Raw genomic sequence first — 18,710 nt, 5'->3', positions numbered from 1 at the left:
GTGTCTGCTTAAAAAAAAATCGTTAGTTTGTTCTTTTTTCTATTCTTCATATAAATGAAATCATACGGTATTTGTCTTTCTCTGCCTGACTTATTTTACTTAACATAATGCCATTCAAGTCCATCCTAGTGGCTGAAAATGGTAACATTCCATTCTTTTTTTATAGCTGAGTAGAATTCCACTGTGTGTATGTATACATATATGTGTGAATGTGTGTGTGTGCTCAGTTGTGTCCAACTCTTTGGGACCCCATGGACTGTAGCCTGCCAGCCCCCTCTTTGAAATTTTCCAGGCAAGAGCACTGGAGTAGGTTACCATTTCCTACTTCAGGAAATCTTTCTGACCCAGGGATCAAACTCACATCTCTTTCATTTCCTGCATTGCCAGGTGGGTTCTTTACTTCTAGTGCCATTGGGAAGCTCATATACATATATATGTCTGCACATATGTGTGTGTGTGTGTGTATCCCCTTCATGGATCACAGCCTCATCATGGCAAAGTAGACAGCATAACTCAGTAAACCTATAAGCCATGGCATGCAGAGCCGCCAAAAACAGACAGGTTACAGTGAAGATTTTGACTGGAGGAGGAAATGGAAATCTACTTCAGTATTTTTTGCCTTGAGAACCCCATGAAGAGTATGAAAGGTAAAAAAAAAAAAAAATATGACACTGGAAGATGAGACCCTCCAGGTTGGAAGGTATCCAGTATGCTACTGGGGAAGAACAGAGAGAAATTACTGATAGTTCCACAAAAAAAAAAAAAAAAAAAAATGAAGCAACCAGGAATGACGTTTAGTTATGGATGGGTCTGGTGGCAAAAGTCAAGTCCAATGATGTGAAAAACAACATTGTGAAACTTTGTGTAGTGTTCCATATGCTATACTATATGTCTTTGTTGGTCATCCATTTTGAATGCAGCAGTGTGTACATGACCTTCCCAAACTCCATAACAATCTATCCCCCATGCTGAATGGGAGGGGACTTTGAGGGAGAAATGATACATGTATATGTATGGTTGAGTCCCTTTGCTGTTCACCTACAATTACCACAACAAAAATAAAAAGTTTAAAGTTTTGGGGAGAAAAAGAAGAATATTACATAGGAACTTGGAATGTTAGGTCCATGAATCAAGGCAAATTGGACGTGATTAAACATGAAATGACAAGATTGAGCATTGACATTTTAAGAATTAGTTAAATAAAATGGATGGGGATGGACAATTTTAATTTAGATGGCCTTTATATCTAGCACTGTTGGAAAGAATCTCTTAGAAGAAATGGAGTAACCCTCATAGTTAACAAAGGAATTTAAAGTACTGCATTTGGGTACAACTCCGAAAACCACAGAATGATCTCGTTTCATTTCCAAGGCATAACATTTAACATCACAGTAATCTAAGTCTATGTCTCAATCACTTATACAAAAGAATCTGAAGCTGATAGGAACTAACATCAAAAAAAAAAAAGAAAGAAAGAAAAATGACCTTTTCATCACAGGGAATTGGAGTGAAAGAGTAGGAAGTTAAGATATCTGGAATGACAGACAAGTTTGGTCTCAGAGTACAAAATAAACAAGGGCAAAGGCTAGCAAAGTTTTGTCAGAGAAAATATGGTTATAGCAAATACACTTCAAACAACCCGAGAGACAACTCTACACATGGACATCACCAAATGGTCAACACTGGAAACGGATTGATTATATTCTTTGCAGTGGAAGATGGAGACGTTCTATACAGTCAGCAAAAACAAGATTTGGAGCTGACTGTGGCTCAGATCATCAGCTCCTTATTGGCAATTTCAGGATTAAATTGATAAAAGTAGAGAAAACCACTACCAGTTAGGTATGACTAAATCTAATAGCTTATGGTTATACAGTGGAGGTAACAAATAAAGTCAAAGGATTAGATCTTGTAGACAGACTCCATGAAGAACTATGGATGGAAGCTCTTAACATTGAACAGAAGGTAGTAAACAAAATAATCTGAAAAACAAAAAAAGAAATGCAAAACTGTAAGGTAGTTGTCTGAGGAAACTTTACAAATAGCTGAGGAAAGAAGAGAAATGAAAGGCAAGGGAGATAAGGAAATGTACACCCAACTGAATACAGAGTTCTGGAGAAGAGCAACAAGAAACAAGAAAGCCTTCTTAATGGAACAGTGCAAAGAAATAAAGGAAAACAATAAAATGGGAAAGACTAGAGATCTCTTCAAGAAAATTGGAGATACCAAGAGAACATTTCATGCAAAGATGGACACAGTAAAGAACAGCCATTTCAAGAACATAACAGAAGCAGAAGATATTTGGCAAGAATACAGAGAAAACTATACATAAAAGGTTTTACTGACCTGGTTAGCCACGATGGTATGGTCATTCACCTAGAGCAGGACATCCTGTATTGTGAAGTCAGGTGGGCCTTAGGAAGCATTACATGAACAAAGCTAGTTGAGGTGATGGAATCCCAGCTGAGCTATTTCAAATCCTAAAAGACAATGTTGTTAAAATGCTGCACACAATATGCTAGCAAATTTGAAAAATTCAGCATTGGTCACAAGACTGGAAAAGCTCAATTTTCATTTAAATCTCAAAGAAGAACAATGCCAAAGGATGTTCAAACTATCATACAATTGCACATATCACACATGTTAGCAAGGTTACACTCAAAATCCTTCAAGCTCAGCTTCATCAGTACATGAACTGAGAAATGCCAGATGTACAAGCTGGGTTTAGAAAAGGCTGAGGGACCAGAGACCAAATTGCCAACATTTGTTGGATCATGGGAAAAGAAAGAGAGTTCCAGGAAAAAAAAAATCTACTTCTTCTTCATTGATTAAGTTGAAGCCTTTGGATGTGTGGATCACAACAAATTGTTGAAAACTCTAAAAGAGATGGGAATACCATACCACTTTACTTGCCTCCCCAGAAAACTGTATGTATGTCAAGAGGCAACAGTTAGAGCCAGATATGTTTCAAACTTGGGAAAGGAATATGACAAAGTTGTATATTGTCACCTTGGTTCTATAACCTTTATGCAGAGTACATCATGAGAAAAGCTGGACTGGATGAATCATAAGCTGGAATCAAGATTGCTGGGAGAAATATCAACAGTCTCAGATATGCTCATGATATCACTCTAACAGCAGAAATTGAAGAGGAACTAAAGAGGCTCTTGATGTGGGGAAAGAAGTGAGTGAAGAATCTGGCTTAAAATTCAACACTGAAAAAACTAAGATCATGGCTTCTGGTCCCATAACTTCATGGCAAATAGAAATGAAAGCAGTGACAGATTTTCTTTTCTTGGACTCCAAAATCACTGTAGATGGTGACTACAGCCATGAAATTAAAAGACGCTTGCTTCTTGGAGGGAAAGTTATGAAAAATCTAGGCACCATATTAAAAAGCAAAGATGTCACTTTCCCAGAAAAAGTCCATCTAGTCAAAGCTATGGTTTTTCCAGTAGTCATGTACAGATGTGAGAGTTCGACCATAAAGAAAGCTGAGTGTCAAAAGATTGATTCTTTTGATCTGTGGTGTTGGAGAAGACTCTTGAGCATCCCTTGGACTGCAAGGAGATCAAACTAGTCAATCTTAAAGGAAATAAATCCTGATTATTCATTGGAAGGACTGATGCTGAATCTCCAATACTTTGGCCACCTGATGAGAAGAGCCAACTCATTGGAATTGGAAAAGACCCTGATTCTGGGAAAGATTGAAGGCAAAAGAAGAAGGAGATGGCATAGGATGAGATGGTTAGATAATATTACCACCTCAGTGGACATGAATTTCAGCAAACTCTGGGACACAGTGGAAGATAGGGTACCCTGGTGTTCTGATGTCTTTTGGGTTGCAAAGAGTCGGACATTACTTCACAACAGAACAATAATATGCATGTGTGTGTGTGTGTGTGTGTGTGTGTGTATCTGTATGTATATAGCACATCTTCTTTATCCATTCATCTGTTGAAGGACACATAGATTGCTTCCAAATCTTAGCAATTGTAAACAATGCTGCTATGAACATAGGGTTGAAGTATATGTCCCAGTTATTGTTTTTGCTTTTTCAGATCTATACCTGGAAGTAGAATTGCTAGATTATATAGTAGTTATTTAAATTTCATACTGCTTTCTATAATTGTTGCACCAATTTACATTCTCAGAATCAGTGTATGTGGTTTCTCCTTTCTCCACATCTTCTACAAAATTTGTTATTTGTAGACTCCAATGATAGCCATTTTGACAGGCATGAGTTAACAGTTCACTGTGGTTTTGAATTATATTTCCCTGATGATTAAAAGATGTTAAGCATTTTTTCATGAAATTGTTGCTCATCTGCACTTCCTCTTTAGCAAAATTTAAATTCATTTTCTCTGCCCACTTTTAATCAAGTTACTTGTTGTTGATGTCAAGTTGTTATGAACTGTTTATATTTGTTGGATATTTATTTCTTATGGGTCATATCATTTGTAAATATTTCCTCCCATTCAGTAGATTGTTGTTTTTTTTTTTTTCATTTTATGTTGATGACTCTTTTCCTGTGCAAAAGCTTTTACATTTCTTTAGGTCCCATTTGGTTATTTTCACTTTTATTTTTTCTGAGGACAGAGTTAAAAAACAAACAAACAAACAAAAAAAAAAACGTTATTTATGTCAAAGAGTGTTTCCCTCTAAGAGTATTATCTAGCCTTGCATTTAGGTCTTTAATTCATTCTGAGTTTATTTTTTCAATATGGTGTTAAAGGATGTTCTAATTTTGTTTTGTTACATGTAGTTGTTCAGTTTTCCAGCATCCCAGCACCACTTATTAAAGAGAATGTCTTCTCTCCATTCTCTATTCTCGCCTTCTTTCTCATAGATCAATTGACTGTAAGTGGGTGTGTATATTTCTGGATACTATAATGTCTTCCATTGATCTATGTATCTGTTTTTGTGCCAGTGCCATACTCTTTTGATTACTGTAGCTTTATAGTATAGTGTGAAGTAAGAGAGTGTGATTTCTCTAGCTCTATTGTTCTTTCTCAAGATTGCTTTGTCTATTCCAATTCTTTTATGTTTCCATACGAATTTTAAAATTATTTGTTTTAGTTCTTTGAAATATGACATTGGTATTTTGATTGGGTTTTCATTTCATCTGTAGATTGCCTTGAGTAATATGGTTATTTTAACAATATTGATTCTTCCAATCCGAGAATACTGTTTATCTTTTCATCTGCATCATCTGCAATTTCTTTCACAATCACCTCTCAGTTTATGGACTACAGGTCTTTTGCCACCTTAGATTTGTTCCTACATATTTTATAATTTTAATGCAGTTGTACATTAGATTGTTTTCCATTATTGAACAAATAATTTCCCAGAAACCCTAAGTGCATTTAAGCCTTATATATCATATCAATCTAATGAACTTGATAATATCTTGATATTAAAGATAAGGAAACTAAGACTCAAATCAGCTTTCATAACATTACGGTGTGTGGAAGAGAATACCAAGGATCAAATCCTTGACTGTTTGATTAAAAAGACCATATTTGCTTTTTTGTGTGTTTGTTTTTTTGTGTGTAGCCAAAATGAAATTTGAATACTCTCTAAAGCATACATAAAAATAAACTAAAAATGAATTAAATATCTAAATGTAAGGCCTGATCTTATAAAACTCTTAGAGAAAAACATAAGTACAACACTTTTTTGACAAAAATCACAGCAATATTTTTTTTTCTTGATTTGCCTCCTAGAATAATGAATATAAAGACACAAATAAACAAATAGGACCAAAGTAAACTTAAAAGCTTTTGCACAGCAAAGGAACCAACAAAACAGAAAGACATGGGGAAAACAAATTTGAAAAAGAAGTAACATTATAAGGGATTAATCTCCAAAATATACAAACAGCTCATATAGTTTCATGTCACACACACAAAAAAAGAATAACTCAATCAAATAATGAGCAGATTACCTAAACAAACAATTCTCCAAAGAAAACATTGTTGCTATTGTTTAGTCACTATGTTGTATGCAACTGTTTTATGACCCCTGGTTCCTCCGTCCATGGGATTTCCCAAGCAAGAATACTGGAGTGTGTTGTCATTTCCTTCTTTAGGAGATCTTTCCAACTCAGAGATTCTACATTGCAGGCGGATTCATTATCACTGAGCCACCATGGAATCCCAAAGAAGACATACAAAGGGCCAAAAAACAAAGGAAAATATGCTAAACATCACTAATTATCAAGGAATTGCAAATAAATTACAATTAGATATCACCTCACACCTTTCGGAATGGTCATCACAAAAAGTTTACAAGCAATAAATGCTGATTTAAATGTGGAGGAAAAGGATCTCTCTTACATTCTGCATGGGAATGTAAATTGATACTATCAGTAAGATAAATATCACATGATATTGCTTACATGCAAAATCTTAAATATATAATACAAATGAACTTATTTACAAAACAGAAATAGAGTCACAGAAGTAGAAAACAATATCATGGTTACCAAAGGAGAAATGATTGGGGGAGGAGTAAATTGGGAGATTGGAATTGACATATATACACTATTATATATAAAATTGATAATTACTAAGGACTTACAGTATGGAGCTTCCTAGGTGATGCTAGTGGTAAAGAGCCTGCCAGTCAATGTAGGAGACTAGATGTAAGAGACACAGGTTCAATACCTGGGTTGAGAAGATCCCCTGAAGGAGGGCATGGTAACCCATTGCAGTATTTTTGCCTGGAGAATCCCATGGGCAGAGGAGCCTGCAGGCTACAGTACGTAGGGTCACAGAGTCGGACACAACTGAAGTGATTTAGCATGCAACCATGCACAGGGTAGCGCAGAGAACTCAATTCTCCATAATGACCTATATGGGAAGAGAATCCACAAAAATAATGGGTATATGTACAACTGACTCACTTTGTTGTACAGAATAAGCTAGCATTTTAAATAAACTACACTTTAATATTTTTTTTTAAAGACTGTATTCTTATCCCCTTATTTCTCCTGTTTTCTGGTTATTTAGTCTGAATAGAATTACACAACTTAAAATGCTGTAAAAGTCCACTACAGAACAAACTCTATATAATACACTATTATATTCATTAGACTGACACATAACATGTACTTGGTCAGTACATATGATTCTTTGTTCCTTATAGATGGTGTATCAAAGCTCTCCCCTACCTAACTCCTCAGGCTGGTTGTCTCTTATTATCAGCAGTCTTCTGCCAGTATACAGTATAGTTCACTTAGTGAGAAACTGTTTGTTAGATTTGTGCAAAGAATGCACAATCTAGTATGTACACTCAGAGATACAGCAAATTTAGCTCATAAGTCTAACACAGAGACAACAATAGTCAACATGAGATGTGGTAAATGATGTACAAATTCTATCAAAGTTCTAAGAAGTAATTGATTTCTGCATATGAGGTTAGGGAAATGCTTACAGAGGCTTGAATACTGAGGGATGAAGCCTATAAATGTTAGTTAATTAGTTTAATTTTAGTAATTGGTTTGCTAGAAAATACCAGTGTAATTGTTTTCTAAAATATAAATTTGATTTCCACAGAAACATGTTTTGGTTTGTTAAAATCCTACATGTTATTAGCAGCATAGTTGCCATTCAAAAAAGCTAACATTTCATCACATATATAAACTCTTCTAATATTAAAAAAAAACAAACACTACATCAAGAATGTGTGTGTGTGCATGCTAAGTCACTTCAGTTGCGTCCAACTCTTGGCAACCCTATGGACTGTAGCTCTCCATGGGATTCTCCAGGCAAGAAAGCTGGAGTGGGTTGCCAAGCCCTGCTCCAGGGGATCTTCTGTATCAGGGATTGACAGAACCTGTATCTCTCAGGTAGCATGCATTGGCAGGTGGGTTCTTTGCCATTGGTGCCACCTGGAAATCCCAGATCAAAAATCCAAGACCACAAAAAGTGAACTCATTTCTGCTTATGATTTTCTATGAAATAATTAAAATTGGTGGGGGCAAAAAAGAAAATGTTGAACAAATGCATATTCAGACAGAAAATAATGCAGTCAGAAGAAAGTAAAATCTCAGGGGGCATTTTACAGCATGGCCTACTGTCATAAATTCAATAGAGATGAGAGCCTTCAGGTCATTACCAGGTTTGCTCCTAAGTCACATCTGAGCTGGTTGACTAGACTCATATATATTGTCACATGGAAAAGAAACTACAAGGGCAAATAAAGAAGTCAGAAAACACTCTACTGTTGAAGCATTCTTTTTTTCTGTAACTACATTTTTTTTTCCAATTTGTAGTAGGTCCTGGCTCTTAAAGGCTCTAAACTATGCTTTTCTGCCTCTGCTTCAGTTTCCAGTGAAGTCATCTAATTTAATTTCCTCTCAGGGTATTCTGACAAGGCTTGGGTTTATTATGAAAGACATAAAGTAGAGATATTTGTTATATGACTTGTTCTCTTTTCCTGTTAAACCTACTCTAATGGGCTAACTGAAACTAATGCCTGAACAAGCATCCCCTGGGCGTGATTGCACCTTTTCTTTCTTCAAGCTGCCTAGTCTCTTGTTAGCTTCATGCATTTCTTTGTCCAGTTTCTCTTTTCATTTTACTGTAACATTCACTTTATGGTACATTTTTGTCTCCTCTCTATTTTTTTTTTAATACATTCATCTTGGTTTGCCCTTCATGTCTATTGTTTCCTCCATATATTTAAAAATATAATACATTTTTAAAATTTATCTTGAACTCAAGTCTTTATTCATTTTGCTTCTCTTTCCTCCCCTTCTAACCCATCTTTGTTTATTTTTCTTCTACAACTTCCCTTCTGTTTTGCTGCCTCCTTGTCGTCTTTTTTGATTCTGCAAATTATTATTTTTTTCTTCCCTATGTTCCTTTCTAAAAGTAACTTCTAATGTTCTTTATCTTTAATGTTTTCATTGCTGTCTTACCTTTGTTCTTACATTGCTTTAATGACGCTGTTCACTTATCTTCTTGCTGGTTAGCCTTGTCCATTGCTTAATACTATCAACAAGGAAGAGATAAAATGAACTATAAGAATTTGATTGCCTCATATTTATTAATTTATACCATCCTATCAGCTTGACCACTATTACTCACTATTTTGAACAAAAGGAACATGAGCTGGTAAGATTTCTTGGACTCAGATAAAGTAAATGATATTTTAACTTAGCACTCATAAATGACAAATACAGTAGATTGCTTTTGTTATTAAAAATAATATTGTTCCATAAGAATAATAAGAGATACAATTACCCGTGTTAAAACTATTACTGCAGAACACATTATTTACTGTATAGAAACCAAGTAAATTTAGATTGAGATTATGTAAATCTACATCCTTGTCTATTATAATTAGGAATTTCTATGGATATCTAGAATTATGATTCTTTTTATTATTTTAATTAATTGCTTGAACATGTTAAAATATCATTGCCCCATGCCACTGTGATGGAAAAAAAAAAAATAGAAGAAATATAGAGGAAACTATTAAAGAGAACACCAAACAGCTTTCTGTAGGTTTTTGGTTGCAGATCTTTGCAGTGGAAGTGTATGAATAATAATATGTAGGAAAGTACAAGGACATGGAAAGCTAAAATGAGTTTGAGACACAGAAACAAGCTATTCATTAATTATTTGATTATATATTCAGAAAAGATATTTTAAAAAATTGCCTGATATTTGGAAGATTAAATTAAAACATATAATGTAAACCATCATACCTTGTGAAATAAAATCATGAACTAAATGTTTATTACTGGTATGAGAAGGAAAAAAATAATTTAGAAATGTTTACTTAAGATCCATATTGTTGTTGTTGTTCAGTCACTCAGTCGTGTCTGATTCTTTGCTGCCCCATGGACTGCAGCAGGCCAGGCTTCCCTGTCTATCACCATCTCCCGGAGATTGCTCAAACTCATGTTCATTCAGTTGGTGACACCATCCAACGATCTCATCCTCTGCCTTCAGTCTTTCCCAGCATCAATCTCTTTTCCAAGGAGTCAGCTCTTTGGTTCAGGTGGCCAAAGTATCGAAGGTTCAGCTTCATTATCCAGGGTTGATTTTCTTTAGGATTGACTGGTTGGATCTCCTTGCTGCCCAAGAGACTCTTGAGATTTCTCCAACATCACAGCTCCAAAGAACCAATTCTTCAGGGCTCAGCCTTCTCTATGGTCCAACTCTCACATCTGTACATGACTATTGGAAAAAAACATAGCTTTGACTATATGGACCTTTATTGGCAAAATAATGTATTGCTTTTAAATATGCTGTCTAGGTTTCTCATAAATTTTCGTCCAAAGAGCAAGTCTCTTTTAATCTCATGGCTGTGTCACAGTCTGCAGTGATTTTGGAGCCCAAGAAAATAAAGTCTGTCATTGTTTCCACTGTTTCCCCATCTATTTACCATGAAGTGATGGGACTGGAGGCCAAGATCTTCGTTTTTTGAATGTTGAGTTTTAAGCCAATTTTTTCACTCTCCTCTTTCACTTTCATCAAGAGACTCTTTAGTCCCTCTTAGCTTTCTGCCATAAGGGTGGTGTCATATGCATATCTGAGTTTATTGATATTTCTCCCAGCAATCTTGATTCTGGCTTGCGCTTTGTCCAGTTCTGCATTTTACATGATGTACCCTGCTGAGAAGTTAAATAAACAGAGTGACAATGTACAGCCTTAACATACTACTTTCCCCATTTGGAACCAGTCTGTTGTCCCATGTCCAGTTCTAACTGTTGCTTCTTCACCTGCATGCAGGTGTTTCAGAAGGCAGGTAAGGTGGTTTGCTATTCCCATCTCTTTTTTTTTTTTTATAAATTTATTTATTTTAGTTGGGGGCTAATTACTTTACAATATTGTAATAGTTTTTGCCATACATTGACATGAATCAGCCATGGGTTTACATGTGTTCCCCTTCCTGGACCCCTCATCCACCTCCCTCCCCCTCCCATCCCTCTGGGTCATCCCATTGCCCCGGCCCTGAGCCCTTGTCTCATGCATCGAACATGGAATGGTGTTCTGTTTCACATATGATAATATACATGTTTCAGTGCTATTCTCCCAGAACGTCCCACCCTCACCTTCTCCCTCAGAGTCCATAAAATTGTTCCATGCATCTGTGTCTCTTATTCTGTCTCGCATATAGGGTTATCATTACCATCTTTCAAATTCCATATATATGCATTAGTATACTGTATTGTTGTTTTTCTTTCTGGCTTACCTCACTCTGTATAATGGGCTCCAGTTTCATCCATCTCATAGAACCGATTCAAATGTATTTTTTTTAATGGCTGAGTAATATTCCATTGTGTATATGTACCACAACTTCCTTATCCATTCGTCTGCTGATGGACATCCAGGTTGCTTCCATGTCCTGGCTATTGTAAACAGTGCTGCGATGAACATTGGGGTACACACGTCTCTTTCAATTCTGGTTTCCTCGGTGTATATACCCAGCAGTGGGATTGCTGGGTCATATGGCAGTTCTGTTCCCAGTTTTTTAAGGAATCTCCACACTGTTCTTCATAGTGGCTGTACTAGTTTGCATTCCCACCAACAGTGTAAGAGGGTTCCCTTTTCTCCACACCCTCTCCAGCATTTATTGCTCGTAGACTTTTGGATAGCAGCCATTCTGACTGGTGTGAAATGATACCTCATTGTGGTTTTGATTTGCATTTCTCTAATAATGAGTGATGTTGAGCATCTTTTCATGTGTTTGTTAGCCATCTGTATGTCTTCTTTGGAGAAATGTCTGTTTAGTTCTTTGGCCCATTTTTTGATTGGGTCGTTTATTTTTCTGGAATTCAGCTGCAGAAGTTTCTTGTATATTTTTGAGATTAATTGTTTGTCTGTTGCTTCGTTTGCTATTATTTTCTCCCATTCTGAAGGCTGTCTTTTCACCTTGCTTATAGTTTCTTTTGTTGTGCAAAAGCTTTTAATTTTAATTAGGTCCCATTTGTTTATTTTTGCTTTTATTTCCAATATTCTGGGAGGTGGGTCATGGAGGATCCTGCTGTGATTTGTCGGAGAGTGTTTTGCCTATGTTTTCCTCTAGGAGTTTTATAGTTTCTGGTCTTACGTTTAGATCTTTAATCCATTTTGAGTTTATTTTTGTGTACAGTGTTAGGAAGTGTTCTAGTTTCATTCTTTTACAAGTGGTTGACCAGTTTTCCCAGCACCACTTGTTAAAGAGATTGTCTTTTCTCCATTGTATATTCTTGCCTCCTTTGTCAAAGATAAGGTGTCCATATGTGCGTGGGTTTATCTCTGGGCTTTCTATTTTGTTCCATTGATCTATATTTCTATCTTTGTGCCAGTACCATACTGTCTTGATGACTGTGGCTTTGTAGTAGAGCCTGAAGTCAGGCAGGTTGATTCCTCCAGTTCCATTCTTCTTTCTCAAGATTGCTTTGGCTATTCGAGGTTTCTTATATTTCCATACAAATTGTGAGATGATTTGTTCTAGTTCTGTGAAAAATACCATTGGTAGCTTGATAGGGATTGCATTGAATCTATAGATTGCTTTGGGTAGTATACTCATTTTCACTATATTAATTCTTCCAATCCGTGAACACGGTATATTTCTCCATCTTTTTGTGTCCTCTTTTATTTCTTTCATCAGTGTTTTATAGTTTTCTATATATAAGTCTTTTGTTTCTTTAGGTAGATATATGCCTAAGTATTTTATTCTTTTTGTTGCAATGGTGAATGGTATTGTTTCCTTAATTTCTCTTTCTGTTTTCTCATTATTGGAGTATAGGAATGCAAGGTTATTCCCGTCTCTTTAAAAATTTTCATTTGTTGTGATCCACCCGGTCAAAGACTTTACTATAGCCAATGAAGCAGAAGTAGATGTTTTTCTGGAACTCCCTTGCTTTCTCTATTATCCAGTGGATGTTTGCAATTTGACCTCCGGTTCCTCTGTCTTTTCTAAATTTAGTTTGTACATCTGGAAGTTCTCAGTTCATGTACCGTTAGCTTAGCTTGAAGGATTTTGAGCATTACTTTGCCAGTATGTGAAATGAGTGCAATTGTACAGTAGTTTGAACATTCTTTGGCATTGCCCTTCTTTGGGATTGGAATGAAAACTGACCTTTTCCAGTCCTGTGGCCACTGCTGAGTTTTCTAAATTTGTTGGCATATTGAGTACAGCACTTTAACAGCATTGTCTTTTAGGATTTGAAATAGTTCAGCTAGAATTCCATTCCCTCCACTAGCTTTGTTCATAGCAATGTTTCCTAAGGCCCTCTTGACTTCACACTCTAGGATATCTTGCTCTAGGATAGTGATCACACCATCACGGCTATCTAGGTCATTAAGATCTTTGTGTAGTTCTGTGTAGTCTTGCTACCTCTTGTTAATATCTCCTGCTTCTTTTAGGTCAATACCATTTCTGTAGTTTATTGTGCCCATATTTGCACAAAATGCACAAAATATCTAATTCTCCTGAAGAGTTCTCTAGTCTTTCCTATTCTATTGTTTTCCTGTATTTCTTTGCATTGTTCACTTAGGAAGGCTTTCTTATCTCTCCTTGCTATTCTTTGGAACTCTGCATTCGAATCGGTGTATCTTTCCTTTTCTCCTAGCCTTTAACTTCTTTTCTTTTTTCAGCTATTTGTAAGTCCTCCTCAGACAACTATTTCTTGGGCATGGTTTTGACTACTGCCTCCTGTACAATGTCATGAACCTCTGTCCATAGTTCTTCAGGCACTCTGTCTATCAGATCTAATCCCTTGAATCTATTTGTCACTTCCACTGTATAATTGTAAGGGATTTGATTTAGGTCATGCCTGAATGGTCTAGTGGTTTTCCCTACTTTCTTCAATTTAAGTCTAACTTGGCAATAAGGAGTGTATGATCTTAGTGACAGTCAGCTTCTGGTCTTGTTTTTGCTGACTGTACAAAGCTTCTCCTTCTTTGACTACAAGAATATAATCAATCTGTTTTCAACATTGGCCATCTTGTGATGTCTATGTGTAGTCTTCTCTTGTGTTGTTGGAAGAGGGTGTTTGCTACAACAAGTGTGTTCTCATGGTAAAACTCTTTTAGCCTTTGCTCTGCTTCATTTTGTACTACAAAGCCAAACTTGGACTACAAAAATCCATAGTCAACGCTATGGTTTTCCCATTGGTCATGTATGGTTGTGAGAGCTGGACCATAAAGAAGGCAGAGCTTCCAAAAATTGATACCTTTGTACGGTGGTGCTAGAGAAGACTCTTGAGATTCCCTTGGACAGCAAAGAGATAAAAGCAGTCAAAGGAAATCAACCCTGAATACTCATTGGAAGAACTGATGCTAAAACTGAAGCTCCAGTATTTTGATCACCTGGTGAGAACAGCCAACTCATTGGAAAAGTCCCTGCTGCTGGGAAAGAGTGGCAGAAGGAGAAGAAGGAATCAGAGGATGAGATGGCTGGATGGAATCACTGATGCAATGGACGTGAATTTGGACAAACTCTGGGAGATGATGAGGTACAGGGAGCCTGGGACATTGTATCCAGCCACACCTCTGGTGTGCTGCAGTTCATGGGGTCAGAAAGTGTCGGACATGACTGAGCAACTAAACAATAGCAACAAAACTTAAGATCCAATTAGACATTATAGCCTCCAGAATTAAAGGCCTATCATTCTCTGTGCATTTATAATAGACTTATTAATGGGATCATTATAAAGTTGTATATGTTTTAGAAATGTATGTATTTGCTTTATTTGTATTATATAAATAATATACACTGGGAAACAGTTTCTTAGGAATCAAACATCTTAAAGAGCTTTAGCTAAGCTTGCGAAAAATTCCAGATCATTATTTCTCATGAGTATTAGAAAACATTATGCAAACATGGAACAAATTATAAAAGGAATTATTTTTTAAAATATAAAAGTTAGTTTTCACATTTTTTATAGGAGTTAAATTTTGATATCATGCTGACAAAAAGTTTCTGGTAATATAATTGTTTTGAAACTCAATCCTCAAACTATGATCACATTTTGACAGGTTTTAAACAGTATATGACCTGCTCAAAATAATGCAGTTGTTACTTAATTTCATACTTTTACTGGATATAATTTAAATAAGTTTCAAGATAATAAAGCTCACTATCACTTATCCATAGGGAAAATGTTCATTAGGCCCTAAATATTGCTTTGAATGCCACAAAGGAAACAAAAATTAGACTAATATTCACATAGTCATTGAATCTTGATCTTTTCCTTAGATATATAGAAAATATCAACTATCCCTATTTTTCACAAATTAAGTGTATTTTGATGCTGAAATTTTATCTGGTTAGTTTAGGGAGAAATTTTGAGTCATTCCTCACCCAAAAGCCTGAAATCTGCATTTAACCAAGACCTTAGGTATGCTATTTATGTTTTTGTATGTCTACACTGGTTATTGCAAAAATAACTATTATTCTAGTCTATAGAGTAACTTCATTTCTCTCCTTATATTTCTTTCATGCTTTCTGTGGGGCACATAAGTCTTTTGTGAGGACTGGAATCTCATTTAGTGTGATAGGTTCCTTAGTCATACACCAGACAGTGAAGGTCAAGGAAGCCTGATGTGCTGCAGTCCACGGGGTTACAAAGAGTCAGACACAACTTAGTGATAGGAAGACATCAACAACATACGTGCTTTCATGTTTAAAACAAAAATCTGGGCACGTTGCACTGAATGCTAACATAAGTATGGCACAGAGACCAGTATCTCCACAATATTTGCTCCTTATAAACATTTTTGCAAGTTAGAACTTTTGATGGAATATTTCTTAGAGCATCTGAGAGAAGAAAGAAGATGAAACAGAGTATGCTGGGCCTTGTTTTATTCTTATTTTCCATAATTTTATGAAGTGTCTTGGGTCTATCTAGAGAAAGTTAAAATTTTAATCAATCTTTTCACCCATTCTTATGATAGTAGCATAAATATTATCATGGAAAAACGATGCCTTATTTAGATACTGTTTTTCAGTTTGAAGCTCTAGGAGATTTGTAAGCCTTGCTGTCTGCATACTAAGTGACTGTGTTTAAGCTGGACATGAATATATTACTTCCACAAAATATGTGCTCTCACATTAGACATTTTCAATCGTTAGTCAGTCAGTTGGATCAAAGAACAATAACTTGGAAATTCAAAGAATAGTCTATGTTTCTCTATCTAGTCTTATAACAATCCTTTTCTTTCTATGGGAACATCATAGTATCAATGGAAGAGAAACTTGGGAATATAAACAGGAACAATATTATGATAACTCTTCAAATAATGAATAAATGTTGCCCTTTGAAGCATTAAATATGTGCTGTTGTTCTCTTATGCTTTGTTTTGATGAATGTGTAGGTGTATGTGGGGTCTGTGTTTGGGGGAGAGAGAAATGGAATGAAGACAGCATCAAGCTATCTAGCTCCCAAGTTCCCCAAATAATTCTGTTTAGGTGGGTGCTAATGGTTCAAACAAGGAAAAAATATTCAATCATCACCCAAAGATATCTACCATTGTCTATTTTTAAATCCCTGACAAATGCAAAAATCCAAATAAGTTAAGGCTAATTTGAAGAGGGTATTTAAGAAATAAAATAGTTTATATAGATACAGGAAATAAATTATGAGGCACCCACAGTAGTCCAAACAATATTAAATATATATATATCAGACAGACCATGGAAAAATAAAAGATCAAGCAGATCTGATTATAAACAGCAGGTTTTGTTGGCTAATTTAATATAGGAATAAGAAAGAAGGGAGAATGACTGTTGACTTTGAGTTTAGGAATTATTAGTACATTAATGGCAATGTAAGTAATGACTAGTAATCACAAATGCTACCATATGTGAAATACTCACAATGTTTTGGTTTATCATGTAAATATGAGCTAATTTTGATTTTGGGCACACAAAAAGTAGGTATCATAAAATATCCCCCAGTTTCTCTCTTAAAACTGCTTTGGGCTGCTCTCTTAGTCCACAAAAATTGTAAACCAACTTCTCTGTGTTTCTTTTTGAGCCTCTGTGCTGAATTAGATTTTGGTCACTCTCACCTTACTTATTGGACTGTGAAGGCAGCTATTCTACAAGGATGGCTTTGAACAAGTGTAAACTCTCCACTTTAAAGAGTCTCATCTTTGCAAAACAGTTCAAATTCCCCGAGAAACCACCATATTTAGGGGCAGAACATGATGATGCACCCTAAAAATTTGGTTTCTTATCATTGTCTTAAGATAGCTTTTTCCTCATGGTTTCAGAATCTGCTATATTTCTCAGCATTTAAGACATATAGGCGTAAAGAGTTGCCAAAATATATATAGCAAAAATTCTGATGAAAAATAAAATATCAGCACTTTTAAACAGGTTTTGAGAGAAATTTTAAAATTATTTTGTTGAAAAAACTTATTTTATGCATGTAAATATAATATAATATGAAACATAATTCTATAGTAATTCATAAGTTTTATATAAGCATTAATATTATACTAGCACTGAAAAATAATTTGAGGTTATGTAGTTAGAAATAATCGTGTATTTGTATACTAGTAAATACTAGGCAACAAAACCCTGTATAAGCTAATACTATAATATATTTGACTAATGGTGGTAACTAGAAAGCAAGGCATAATATGCAATAAATTTGAATGAATTTCTACCTAGCACAAGCAGACAGGGTAAATATGAGTCAACATGCATGCAACACAAGCAGCAAAATATAATAAATTTTAATAAATTCCTATATGGTTAGCCTCAGTACATGCAGACTAGCAAATATTTCAGTAAAAATAGTTTCTAGTGTATAAAAAATTATGTATTTGAAGGAATTCTAATGGCATGCCTGAGCCTTCAGTGAAAGTATGTATAATTAAATATTAGTTTACTGTAAGCAATGATAAGTATTTAAATTAATATTTACTAGCAACAGTTGTTAAGGAGCATCATGGATTTATGACACTCTAGCAACAAGATCCATCTCAAAGATTCCAATGCTTATTTTTAAATCTAAGAAATCACATCAGCAAAGCCAAGTCACCATAACATTAAGGTCTGAAACTATAGTTGTGCATTAGCCATTTTTGTCAAATGATTTTTTAACAGGAAGAGAACTGATCCACCCCTGGAAAGGTCTTATAGAGAATATCTCAAATATTCTCTGGAACAACTCCTCTCTCTCAAAATCATTCATTCAGAATCTAGAACTAGGGATTGGGGGTGTGGGGAGTATGCACAATTAATCAAATTCTGCATAGCAATTTGTATCTGTAATAAATCACCATTTGTTGTAACATACTTTTCATCTCTTTTCTCCTGGGTGGGAGAGGATTCCATTTTTCATGATTGCAAATTAAATACTTAACACTGACACAAATTCACTTGTTGATACAGATCTTGGAACTCTTCAAATGTCTAGATCAAAGATATAACAGCTCTAGTGCAAGTAGTGGGAATTATACCTTCTTATTCTCTTCCTGTGTAGCAGCAAACTCGGTGTATCTTTAAACTTAAAATTCTGCTGCTTATGTGATAATGGAATCAAGCATTTAGAACTGTACATAGGACTGTTGCTCCTGTGTTCTATTGTTGGAAACACAGAGAATGGTGGTTAAGGAGCCACTAAACCAGAAAAACTAATAGAGATTGGAGGGAATTCATTCTATCAATTAATGAATTCATTCCATCCATTTAGAAAAGCTCTTTGTCCCATTCTGCTTCATTTTTGTATAATACTTGCCTAAGTTATTAGA

The 18,710-nt window shown here is 35.4% G+C and overlaps 1 long non-coding RNA gene across 1 annotated transcript; it reads right to left on the bottom strand.

Moving 5' to 3' along the window:
• Positions 1-4,548: 4,548 nt before the first annotated feature.
• On the bottom strand, positions 4,549-18,514 carry LOC145528548 (uncharacterized). Its single transcript, XR_014070493.1, has 3 exons — positions 18,420-18,514; positions 8,927-8,999; positions 4,549-6,854 (listed from the first exon to the last, which is right to left on the bottom strand). It is a non-coding gene; the product is annotated as an uncharacterized LOC145528548 (long non-coding RNA).
• Between the last annotated feature and the right edge of the window lie 196 nt (positions 18,515-18,710).

The sequence above is a fragment of the Giraffa tippelskirchi genome, chromosome 12 (genome assembly GCF_054371585.1).
Source record: "Giraffa tippelskirchi isolate mGirTip1 chromosome 12, T2T-mGirTip1v1.2.pri, whole genome shotgun sequence".
In the NCBI taxonomy this organism is placed as follows: domain Eukaryota; kingdom Metazoa; phylum Chordata; class Mammalia; order Artiodactyla; family Giraffidae; genus Giraffa; species Giraffa tippelskirchi.
This window is presented reverse-complemented; position numbering and strand designations above follow the sequence as displayed.